Source organism: Ochotona princeps, chromosome 2 (assembly GCF_030435755.1).
Source record: "Ochotona princeps isolate mOchPri1 chromosome 2, mOchPri1.hap1, whole genome shotgun sequence".
NCBI classification, from domain to species: domain Eukaryota; kingdom Metazoa; phylum Chordata; class Mammalia; order Lagomorpha; family Ochotonidae; genus Ochotona; species Ochotona princeps.
The window spans coordinates 19,031,105-19,042,317 of NC_080833.1; positions in this window are offsets into that span (position 1 = coordinate 19,031,105).

Sequence of the window (11,213 nt, forward strand, 5' to 3'; positions counted from 1 at the left end):
GGCAGCCCTGCTTCCCATCCAGCTCTCTGCTTGTGGCCTGGAAAAGCAGTGGAGGATGCCCAAAGCCTTATATGTAAAATTACATAAATATTAAAATACAGACAGTTGAATTTTTTTTTAAGATTTATTTATTTTGATTGCAAAGTCAGATATACAGAGAGGAGGAGAAACAGAGAAGAAGATCTTCCACCCGATGATTCACTCTCCAAGTGACCACAACGGCTGGTGCTGTGTCGATCAGGAGCCCAGAGCCTCTTCTGGGTCTCCCACATAGGTGCAGGGTCCCAATGCATTGGGCCGTCCTCAACTGCTTTCCCAGGCCACAAGCAGGGAGCTGGATGGGAAGTGGAGCTGCCAGGATTAGAACCGGCGCCCATATGGGATCCCGGGGCTTTCAAGGTGAGGACTTTGCGGCTAAAGGTTCATCTTGAATGCACAGGGATCTCAAATGGGTGCCGGTTCTGATCCTGGCTGCCCCACTTCCCACCCACCTCCCTGCTTGTGGCCTGGGAAAGCAGTTGAGGACAGTCCAAAGCCTTGGGACCCTGCACCCGCGTGGGAGACCTGGAAGAGGTTCCAGGTTCCCGGCTTCGGATCGGCGAGCACCGGCCCGTTGCGGCTCACGTGGGGAGTGAATCATCGGATGGAAGATCTTCCTCTCTGTCTCTCCTCCTCTGTGTATATCTGGCTGTAATAAAATAAATGAATCTTTAAAAAAATAAATAAAAATGAACCTTTAGCCGCAAGGCCACCACGCTGGACCCAAGACAGTTAAATTTTAAAAAAGCATTATATGAAAAAAAATTATATGAATGAGAGTTTCAGCCAAGATGAAATCTTTTAAAAAGAACAAAATTGAAATTTTGGAAATAAAGAACTCTACATCAAATAGAAAATAAAACTGGAGACTCGGCATAGTAGCCATAGTGACTAGAGTGCTTGCCTTCCATCCTCCGTAATCACATATGGGCTTTGATTCATATTCCCTGCAGCTCCACTTCCCATCCAGCTCCCTGCTTGTGGCCTGGGAAGGCAGTCAAGGACGGCCCAATGCTTTGGGATCCTGCACCTGCGTGTGGGAGACCTGGAAGAGGTTCTAGGCTCCTGGCTCTGGATTGGCGCAGCACCGGACATTGCGCTCACTTGGGGAGTGAATCATCGGACAGAGGATCTTCCTCTCTATCTCTCCTCCTCTCTGTATATCTGACTTTGCAATAAAAATAAACAAATCTTTTTTAAAAAGTTTAAAATATTTAAGAAGTCATAAGGTTGCTTCATTGTTTTTTTTGTTTTTAAAAGATTTATTTTATTTTTTATTACAAAGTCAGATATACTGAGAGGAGGAGAGGCAGAGAGGAGGTGGAGCTGCAGGGACCAGAACCAGCGGCCATATGGGATCAAGGCGAGGACCTTAGCCACCAGGCCACGCCGCCGAGCCCAAGGTTGCTTCATTGTTGAAGAAACAGCAACATATCTTGTTTTTTAATTTTTTATTGTATTTTTGACAATCTTTACATAGTTAATTAGGGTAAAAAATGTTCAAGGGCTATAAGAACGAAAATGGGTGAGATTATTATTTCGATATTGTTTCCTTCATGTTTAAAGGGGGCTATTAAGGTAGAAGGCCCACCCAACTTCCCACCCTCCCCAGGTCCCGGATGTAGGGCATGCTCCGAGGTTCTTGCTTAAGTGGTTTTGATAGTTCACCAGTTATGAATCGCTGCCAATCTTGGCACTCCAACCATGATGAGGTCGTTGCAGAATCCACTGATTGACATAGTCCATCATAGTCTCCATTTGCCCCGTATTTCGCTGTCAACATATAGCTGCCATGGTTGATTGACCTGTTCTGTCTTCTGTCTTTTCTTGGTTAGGGTTCTGAGTCCAGCATTTTGACTGGGGTGATCTCCAAAGAAACTTTGTCTGAGGTGTTCCCAGACCAGATTCTTGTATGTACTAGCAAGTACAGGGCCCGGCACAGTCCATTGCCCTGATCAGCTGGTGGTTGCTATCGCTGGGTTGATTCTGTTTTCAGCCCCGACTTCCACTGGAACCAATGGGTGTTGCAGTCCAGCCTGGTTCTGCCCAGCACATACTCGACTCTCGCATAAACCAGTGGGAGCTGCAGCCTAGTTGGAGTGACCCACAATAACCCCCACCAGGCCCGCCCCCTACCCTAGTTTGCCAGTATGTGTAGCAGTAGTCCAGTCTGTCCCACATCCCATTCGGCTCTCATACATGTCAATGGGTATTAAAGCTTTGTTCCATCTAACCAGCTCCACTATGCAGCCCACACAGATGCTGTTAGGTATCTGTCTAGCCACCCCAGCCCCTGTCCTAATTTTCGTGCCCTCCCGTGGAAGGTGGAAGTGGTAACCCAGGAGGGAGGAGCCCACTATTTCCCTCCCAGGCCTCTCCCACTCCCGGATTATGCACTCTCCAGGTAGTTCTGTGGTTTGACTTGACAGAATTAGCCCCCAGTGCCAGCTTCTGCCAGCTGATGCTATGGCTAAGCCCAAACAACCCTCATCCACTCTAATTGTAGATTGCACCAGTAGGAATAATCCACCCAGCCTGTCTTTTCCCTGATCTAGTCCACATAAGGCTCACAGGTGTTGTAGCCCTACCCAGTCTGGTCTGCCCCCATCCCAGGTCACGCTCTCCAGTGGGAATAGCTGTCCAGCAAGGGAACCACCTCTTATTCCTCTGCCGGCTCCTCCCTTCCTGGTTCTCACGCGTGCTGGTTGGACGCTGCTGTCACATCTGGTACAGGCAACCTCACCTTGGCATTCCGTATTGTGCACTGGTTTTTGTTGCAACCGAACCTGGTTCGACCCACACTGTTCTGGTGCTTGGATTTGCTAGTGGAGGACAAGAACTGATTCAGCCTGGTCTTCCCCCCACCCATGACAAATGTATGCCAGTGGGACATTTTCCTGTTCTGGGCTGTTTCCTATCATGTTTCTTGCACTTACCTGTCAGGTATGTGTCCTGCCAGAGGAGTTGCCCAGGCTCCTCCATCAGAACCTCTCCCAATGCCAGACTTTGTGCATACCACGGGGTTCATGAGCCAGCCCTACTCAGTTCACCTCCTGTCCTAGCAGGAACAAAGCAATATATCTTGTAATCCTAATAGCATTCTGTATGGTGATGTGTTGCACAGGTTTGCAGTCCAGGAGTAATCAACTCTACCATGTAGCCTGGGTGGGCAACAGGCCAAATCTGGTGGGTGGGGCTAGGCACACTACAATGTCTCCACCGTGAAGACATCTCCTGACGCCACAGCTCACAGAGCACAGCCCAGCCACTCAGCAGCTCATGCCTGCATTCACTAAGTAGCAGAGATCACTTGACTGACTGATGCACAAAGGGCCACTGATGGTTAGTTAGGAGGGCTGCGTGGATGCCCTGGAACTTCCCCTCCCCAGGAAGAGAGCAACCCAGAAGTAAACTGCATATCTGGATGTCTTGGACTGAATCGTGCTCCTGCACTGAAGTCCTCGTCCTTGAAGGAGCCTTACAGGAGCCTCGGCAGGAGACAGTCACATGTAAATGAGGTGCCCTAATTGAATAGAAGTGGAGGAGTGTTCGTGGGCAAGTCCACCGGGGTGTGTAGCAAGATGGCAACTGGTCACCAGCATAGGCTCACCGGAGACCAACTCCACTTGGCCTTGCAGCTTCCAGAATGGGGAGAAATTTCTCATCACTCAAGCTCCACAGTCTGTGACACTCTCTGGGCAGCGCCAGCTGACTCATGCTGTGGCAGAACTGCAGACCCACATGTCATCATCAGCATCGTGAGACATGCTGGGGTGGTGCAACCTGCCACTTCCCTAATAACGCGCGCATCTGGCCTGTCGACAGGGAGGCTGGATCTCAGAGTGTAACGGCGCGTTATCCTTAACAGAACAATGACCTCGGCTCCAGCTGCTGCTCCAGTTGCAGGAGCGCTCCTGGCCTTTTGGCATTCACTGTTGACTTGGCAAATGATGTGCCTCCCATCATTTTTGGGAAGAAACACCGGAAGCAATTTGCTCAGACTAAGCAGGGCACGAAGTGCACTGTCATAGTCTTGCCTCAGAGCTGCCTCAGCTCTTCTTGACCTTGTACATCAACATGTTGCTAGCTTGATGACATTAGATACTAGTGCTGTGGCACTGTAGGGTAAGCTGCTGTCTGTGCTGGCTCGAGCATTACATCTGAGTCTGGCCTGCTAAGGTGTCTAGGAAAACAACAGGATATCTGTTATTATTAAGATTGGGTCTGGAAAGTCAGAGTGGCAAGGACCTTATTTACATGGCACAGTAAAACACACAAAATGAAGCAACAAGATCTGGGTCTTGAAAGCTACCTGTGGGTCCACAACTCCATCTGTGCAGGCTGCAGATGTACTGATACAGAGTCTGTGGCGCATGGGAATGTGGGAGGGGTGAGAGTAAATGTCAGCACAGGCCAGGGGTCAGGGGCAGGGTGGGAGGAAACCACCCTTGTCGCTGCAGATCACTGTTCCTTCACTTGCTTCCGAAAGCAACGGCCCATTCACAGTATCCGAAGTGACTGCATCACCTGAGTGCGCATCCTGGGTTAGGTGGTCTCTTGCCAGCCCAGCCCTGAGGTCAGGCACGCACAGCACCCATTCAGCCTGCGCAGGTTGACTGAGCAAGTGATTTTCCTTTGACCCCAGCCCCTGCTCCTCACGGACAGCTCCTCATGACTGCATGGAGGGAACAGATGGCCTTACACCATATGCTGGCACTGCAGGAAGCGGAGGGCTGAGGCATCTTGGCGCTGCTTAGGGCCGGCCCTCAAGGACAGTGGTGTACCCCCACTGACAATCCAACTCCTTCACAAAGGAAGGTTTGGGGAACCCTTCCAAGTGAACAGCTCACAACAACAGAGGGCCTGGCAGAGGGCAGAGGGACTGTGGAATGCAGAGTTAAAAAACCCAAGTGGCAACTATCGGCTGTGACCTCATCTTACAGAAATGAGAACTGTTGAAACAACGCATGTTTTCTTCTATTCATTGTTATGTAGAATCACAAACACCATCATCATTATATAATAATCATAAAATAAATCTAATCATGCAATATAAATACATGTATATAATCTTCTATCTTCTCCTTCCTCTCATTATTTTGTGCTCAAAGTTAAGTTGGCAATCCAGTTTTGGGTGATGGAGTTTTCAGACGTGAGTGCAGCTGATATGAGGTGTTATCAATGTAGTCTAGAGATACAGTGGCTGTGTGAATTGCCTGATTTGGGGGAGTGGGTGAAAATGTATTTACATGAAAGACTGTCACAGCATGCTAGGTGGAGAAATAGAGTTGTCCTGTTATGTGGCCTTCAACAGCGTGGAGGCAGGTGCACGTGGGTGCTGAATGGCCGGAGGCAGACTGGGTCTCCAGTGCAGTCTGTCTGAACCTTCACTCCCTCAGCCCAAGGGTTGCTAGCTTCTTCCCACCATGGCTGTGTCTATGAGACTTACCCTTTCAGTTACCAAGACAACAGATTTTACCTGCAGTAAATTATTAAATTCTTCCCGTTGAAATAACTTGTTTGATTTCCATTTCTCCTGCTCTTTTTTCAAGATTTATTTATTTTTATTGCAAAGTCAGGTATACAGAGAGGAGGAGAGACAGAGAGGAAGATCTTCCATCCGATGATTCATTCCCTAGGTGAGCACTACGGCCAGAGCTGTGCTGATCCAAAACCAAGAACCAGGAGCTCTTCCAGGTCTCCCATGCGGGTACAGAGTCTCAAGGCTTTGGGCCGTCCTCGACTGTCATCCCGGGCCACCAGCAGGGAACTGGATGGGAAGCGGAGCAGCCGGGATTAGAACTGGCACCCATATGGGATTCTCAGCGTGTTCAAGGCTGCAAGGCCACTGCACCAGGCCCCTGATTTCCAGCTCTTGATTGGACTCTGACACAGACCTCAGCACTGGGCAACCGTTCCCAACTCTGACTCTGACTTGTTCCATGACGGTTGTGGAATGAGTAGGCACATGGTCTACCTTCCAAGTGATTGGCGATGGGTTTACCGAATATTTTGCTGTAGCATGACAGAGCTCTCTGACCCTTGGAGTTCTATTTCTGTCTTCATGAACCCCATTTTGTGGTCAGTAACTCAGTGCCAATTTGGGGTTTTTGTTTTAATTCTTACTGATCTGTTTATTTTCATTTTAAGGCAAAGAGACTGAGATCTCCCATTTGGTGGTCCATTCCCCAAATGTCCACATTAACCAGAGTTGGGCCAGGCAGAAATCAGGGGTCAAGAATGCAAGCCACGTGTCCCAGTGTGGGTGTCAGGGACCCAACTGCTTCCCAGGGTCTGCATCAGCAGGATGCTGGAACTGGGAGTGGAGCTGGGACTCACATCCAGGCACTCCGAGGAGGAATGAGGGCACCCCTAGCAGTATCTTAACTGCCAGACTAATGCCAGCCCTAATTTTTTGTAATTATTATGCCAGCACCCCTGGTATAAATTTACATGTTAATAAGGATCAGCTAGCTGATATAGTAAAGAGTGCTTGGAGAATTACAAATAAATCTGCCATACGACCCAGCTATCCTACTCCTAGGAATATACCCAATAGAAATGAAACCTGCATATGAGAAGGGGATCTGTAATCCTATATTTGCAGCAGCACAATCCACAATAACAAAGACATGGAAACAATCCAGATGTGCATCCAAAGAAGAGTGGTTAAAGAAATTGTGGTACATCTACTCCATGGAATATCATTCAGCTATTAAGAAGAATGAAATTACACTATTTACAACGAGGTGGACTCAACTAGAGACCATCATGCTCAGTGAAATAAGTCAATCACAAAAGAACAAATACCATATATTCTCTGTTATATAAGGAAACCAGCATGGAAAGTGTAACTTCAATAACCTAATCCATACTGGTTTTTTGGCTGCATCCCATATGTTTTGACGTTTTTTATTTCAGTTTCATTCATTCCAAATACTTTCTCTTCTCTTGTCAATTTCATCATTGGCACCGGGGGCATTATTTTTCCCAAGAGACTTTTGTTTCCTTTTTATCACTCATGTGTTGGTTACTCAGTGGCGTGTTTTTTTTTTTTCATGGTGCTGTAATTTGTTGTTGTTATTGTTGTTGTTGTGGCTGTTGTTCTAACTCACACCAGTTGTTGACCTTGTTTCATGGCTTCTCATTTATGGAAATGTACAGTGATGAAGTGGGATCTACCATATCCAGATGTGGGGGTACCATGCAACATGCATTCCTGCTTCCAAACAAAAGCTGGACTCCCAGTGAAACTGTTGGACATGTGTAGACAATGGGATGCCGGACTGTCCGATACTGTCTGAACCAGCAATGTCGGGGCATACTTAAATAAGAAACTGATGGAATTATGACTTCTTATGAAGAACTATACCATTGTAGCAATGTGGGGAAAACCTGTCGAGGAGTGGGAGTGTTGGGGGAGAATCCCAAATAAAATAAAATTTAAAAAAAATCTTCTAAAACTCGAAGGCCTAAGCAACAAAACTTTGTTTCTGGCATCAGAATTCAGTACAAGTTTAACATAGCACAGAGGAGCTTGGCTCTGCACAGCCATTCCAGGACCCAGACTCATTTAGTATCTCCTGCTCCTGCAGGTTCTCAGACTGTCCCTGCTAGCAGAGCAGAGAGAGAACCAGGATCAGTACTCAGGTGGAGCAGCTATCATTTTCATTGGCCAAAATTTAGTCATGTGGCCATACCTACATAAGAGTGGGTTCAAGACAATAAGATGCTGGACTTTATGATTGGTCAAAACCTCCAATGAAAGAATGTCAACTGAATTTGAACTATGGAAATGCAACAAGGTGGAGTAATCCACCGTGGGGGTGGGGGGAGGGTTTGGGGCGGGGTGGGGGGAATTCCAGTGCATAAAAACAAATGTGTCACATTATGCAATGAAATTAATAATAATAAAAAAATTGCACACACACACACAAAAAAAGAACAACAACAACAAAAAAAGAGTGGGTCAAGAATTAGTGAGAGCAACTAGCTTATTCTGTGCTATTTTTGGTCACTGGTGACTTTTTTTCCTTTTTCAGATTTATTTATTTGAAAGTCAGATTTACAGAGGTGAGAGACAGAGATCTTCCATTCACTGGCCCACTCCCCAACTGACTGCAATGGCTGGAGCTGAGCCCATCCAAAGCCAGGAGCCAGGAGCCTTTTCCAAGTCTCCCACGTGGGTGCAGGGTCCCAAGGGTTTGGGCCACCCTCTATTGCTTTCCCAGGCCACCAGCAGGGAGCCAGAAAGGAAGTGGAGCATCCAGGACAGGAACTGACGTCCATATGGGATCTCAGCACCAGGAAGTGAGGATTTAGCCATGGAGCCATTGTGCCGGGCCTGTTGCCGATGTGTTAGGCATCACCAACAGAGAACTGAGCCTGTGTTGACAGTCTCAGTGATCTCTCTCACCGAGAGAAGATGGGAGTGGAAGACTAGCCATGGCAGAAGGAAGCCCCATCTGTCAGAGTGAGAGCAAAGGACAGATGCCAAGAGAATGACGTGAAGGCACAGGAGGAGAGAAGCGCAATCAGGCTGGACCACTTTGGTTTCCGTAAAGTGCTGAGAGTAAGAAAAGGGGGCCCGGCACGATGACTCAGGGACTAAATACTCATCTTCCGAGTGCCAGGATCTCTTAGGAGTGCTGGTTCATGTCCCAGTTGCCCTGCTTTCCTTCCAGCTCCTTGTCTGTGGCCTGGAAAAGCAGTAGATGACGGCCTAAGGCTTTGGGACCCTGCACCCACATGAGAGACCGGGAAGAAGCTCCTGGCTCTTAGCTTCAGATCAACTGAACTCCGGCCGTTGCAGCTGCATAGAGAGTGAACCAGCAGATTGAGATCTTTATGCTTCTCTCTATAAATCTGCCTTTCCAATAAAAATAAATCTTGGGGCCCGGCGGCATGGCCTAGCGGCTAAAGTCCTCGCCTTCAACGCCCCGGGATCCCATATGGGTGCCGGTTCTAATCCCGGCAGCTCCACTTCCCATCCAGCTCCCTGCTTGTGGCCTGGGAAAGCAGTTGAGGACAGCCCAATGCGTTGGGACACTGCACCCTCGTGGGAGACCCGGAAGAAGTTCCTGGTTCCCGGTTTCGGATTGGCACAGCACTGGCCGTTGCGGCTCACTTGGGGAGTGAATCATCGGATGGAAGATCTTCCTCTCTGTCTCTCCTCCTCTCCGTATATCTGACTTTGTAATAAAAATAAATAAATGTTTAAATAAATAAATAAATAAATCTTGGGAAAAAAAAGAATAAGAAAAGGTTTGAGGTTGCAAGAGGACCCAGTGCCATGGGGCCACAGGAACCTGTGCTGGAACCAGTATGTCTAGTTTTGTGACTTTGTTCCACTGCCAAGGATTACCAGGGGAGGAAGCTCCTCATGTAGTGCATTCCAAGGTGAGACACATGAAATCCAGAGCCTTTGGCACCAAGGTGTGGTGGGGCAGCCTTTTCCATAGATAACAGGTAGTTACCCTCATGTCACTACTGTGTGTTTCTTAACCCTTCCCTTTGTATATTTTCCAAATTTTATTTTTTATTTTTAAAGATTTATTTATTTTGATTGCAAAATCATATATATAGAGAGAGGAAGAGAGACAGAGGAAGATCTTCCATCCAATGATTCACTCCCCAAGCGGCCGCAAGGGCTGGAGCTGAGCTGACCTGAAGCCAAGAACCCGAAGCCTGTTCTAGGTCTTCCATGTGGGTACAGGATCTCAAGGCTTTGGGCCATCCTCAACTGCTTTCCCAGGCCACAAGCAGGGAGCTACATGGGAAGCAGGGCCACCAGGATTTGAACTGGTGCCCATATGGGATTCCAGTATGTTCAAGGAAAGGACTTTTAGCCGACAGGCTATCATGCTGGGCCCTATTTATTTATTGATTGATTGCTTTTAAAGATTTATTTTCATTACAAAGTCAGATATACAGAGAGGAGGAGAGACAGAGAGGAAGATCTTCTGTCGGATGATTCACTCCCCAAGTGAGCCGCAACGGCCGGTGCTGCGCTGATCTGAAGCTGGGAACCAGGAACTTCCAGGTCTCCCACAAGGGTGCAGGGTTCCAAGGCTTTGGGCTGTCCTTCACTGCTTTCCCAGACCACAAGCAGGGAGCTGGATGGGAAGTGGAGCAGCTGGGATTAGAACCGGCACCCATATGGGATCCCGGGGCGTTGAAGGCGAGGACTTTAGCCGCTAGGCCATGCCACAGGAACCGGGCCCTATTTATTTTTTTAAAGATTTATTTTTTTATTATTGGAAAGGCAGATATACAGAGAAAAGGAGGAGTGACAGAGAGGGAGATCTTCCATCCACTGATTTACTCCCCAAGTGGTCACTACGGCCAGAACTGAGCCAATCCGAAGCCAGGAGCTTCTTCCAGCCTCCCACACAAGTGCAGGATCCCAAGGCCTTGGGTCGTCCTTGACTGCTTTCCCAGGCCACAAACAGGGAGCTGGATGGGAAGTGGGGCTTAGAATTGGGATTAGAACCAGCACTCATATGGGATCCTGGCGTGTAAAAGGTGAGTACTTTTGCCACTAGGCTACTGCGCCGGGCCCTATATTTATTTATTTAAGAAGGAGAGAAAGAGATTCTAATCTGCCGTTTTGTTTCCCCAAATGATGTAATGGTTGAGACTGAGTTAGGGCTGAAGCCAGGAGCTGGGAACCCAGTCCATGTCTCCCTCCAGCCATCACTGCTGCCTCCCTGGAAGGGCACCAGTAGCAAGGAGGGGCCGGTGCTATCGCCATGAACTAAATGCAGGTGTTCACATATGGTAGGTGGCCGTCTCAACCAGCAGCCTCACTGCCTGGCTGACCACTTGCCAGTCTGCATCTCTGTGTATTTTTACTTTCTTTCTTATTTTCTCCTAATCCCCAGTGTTGTCTTTTCCTGCACAGTTTAGGTTCTGCAATAACCCCAGCGGACAGACAGCTCCTAAACCACCTCCCCTCCTAAGTGACTCCGGTGCGGGCGGGATGGTACCTTGCTTGGAACCACAAACTCGGGCAGAGGTGGTGGCTGTCACTGCTGCAACACGCGTGTCCATCTCAGCGACTGAAGGGAGGGACTCTCTTTGCCAGCTCTGTGGAGTGAACAGCCCTGCTTCTACGGAAACTGTGGTACCCGAGTCACGAGGAAGTAGGTTCCAAGGGCTGTGGGAATGGGTTT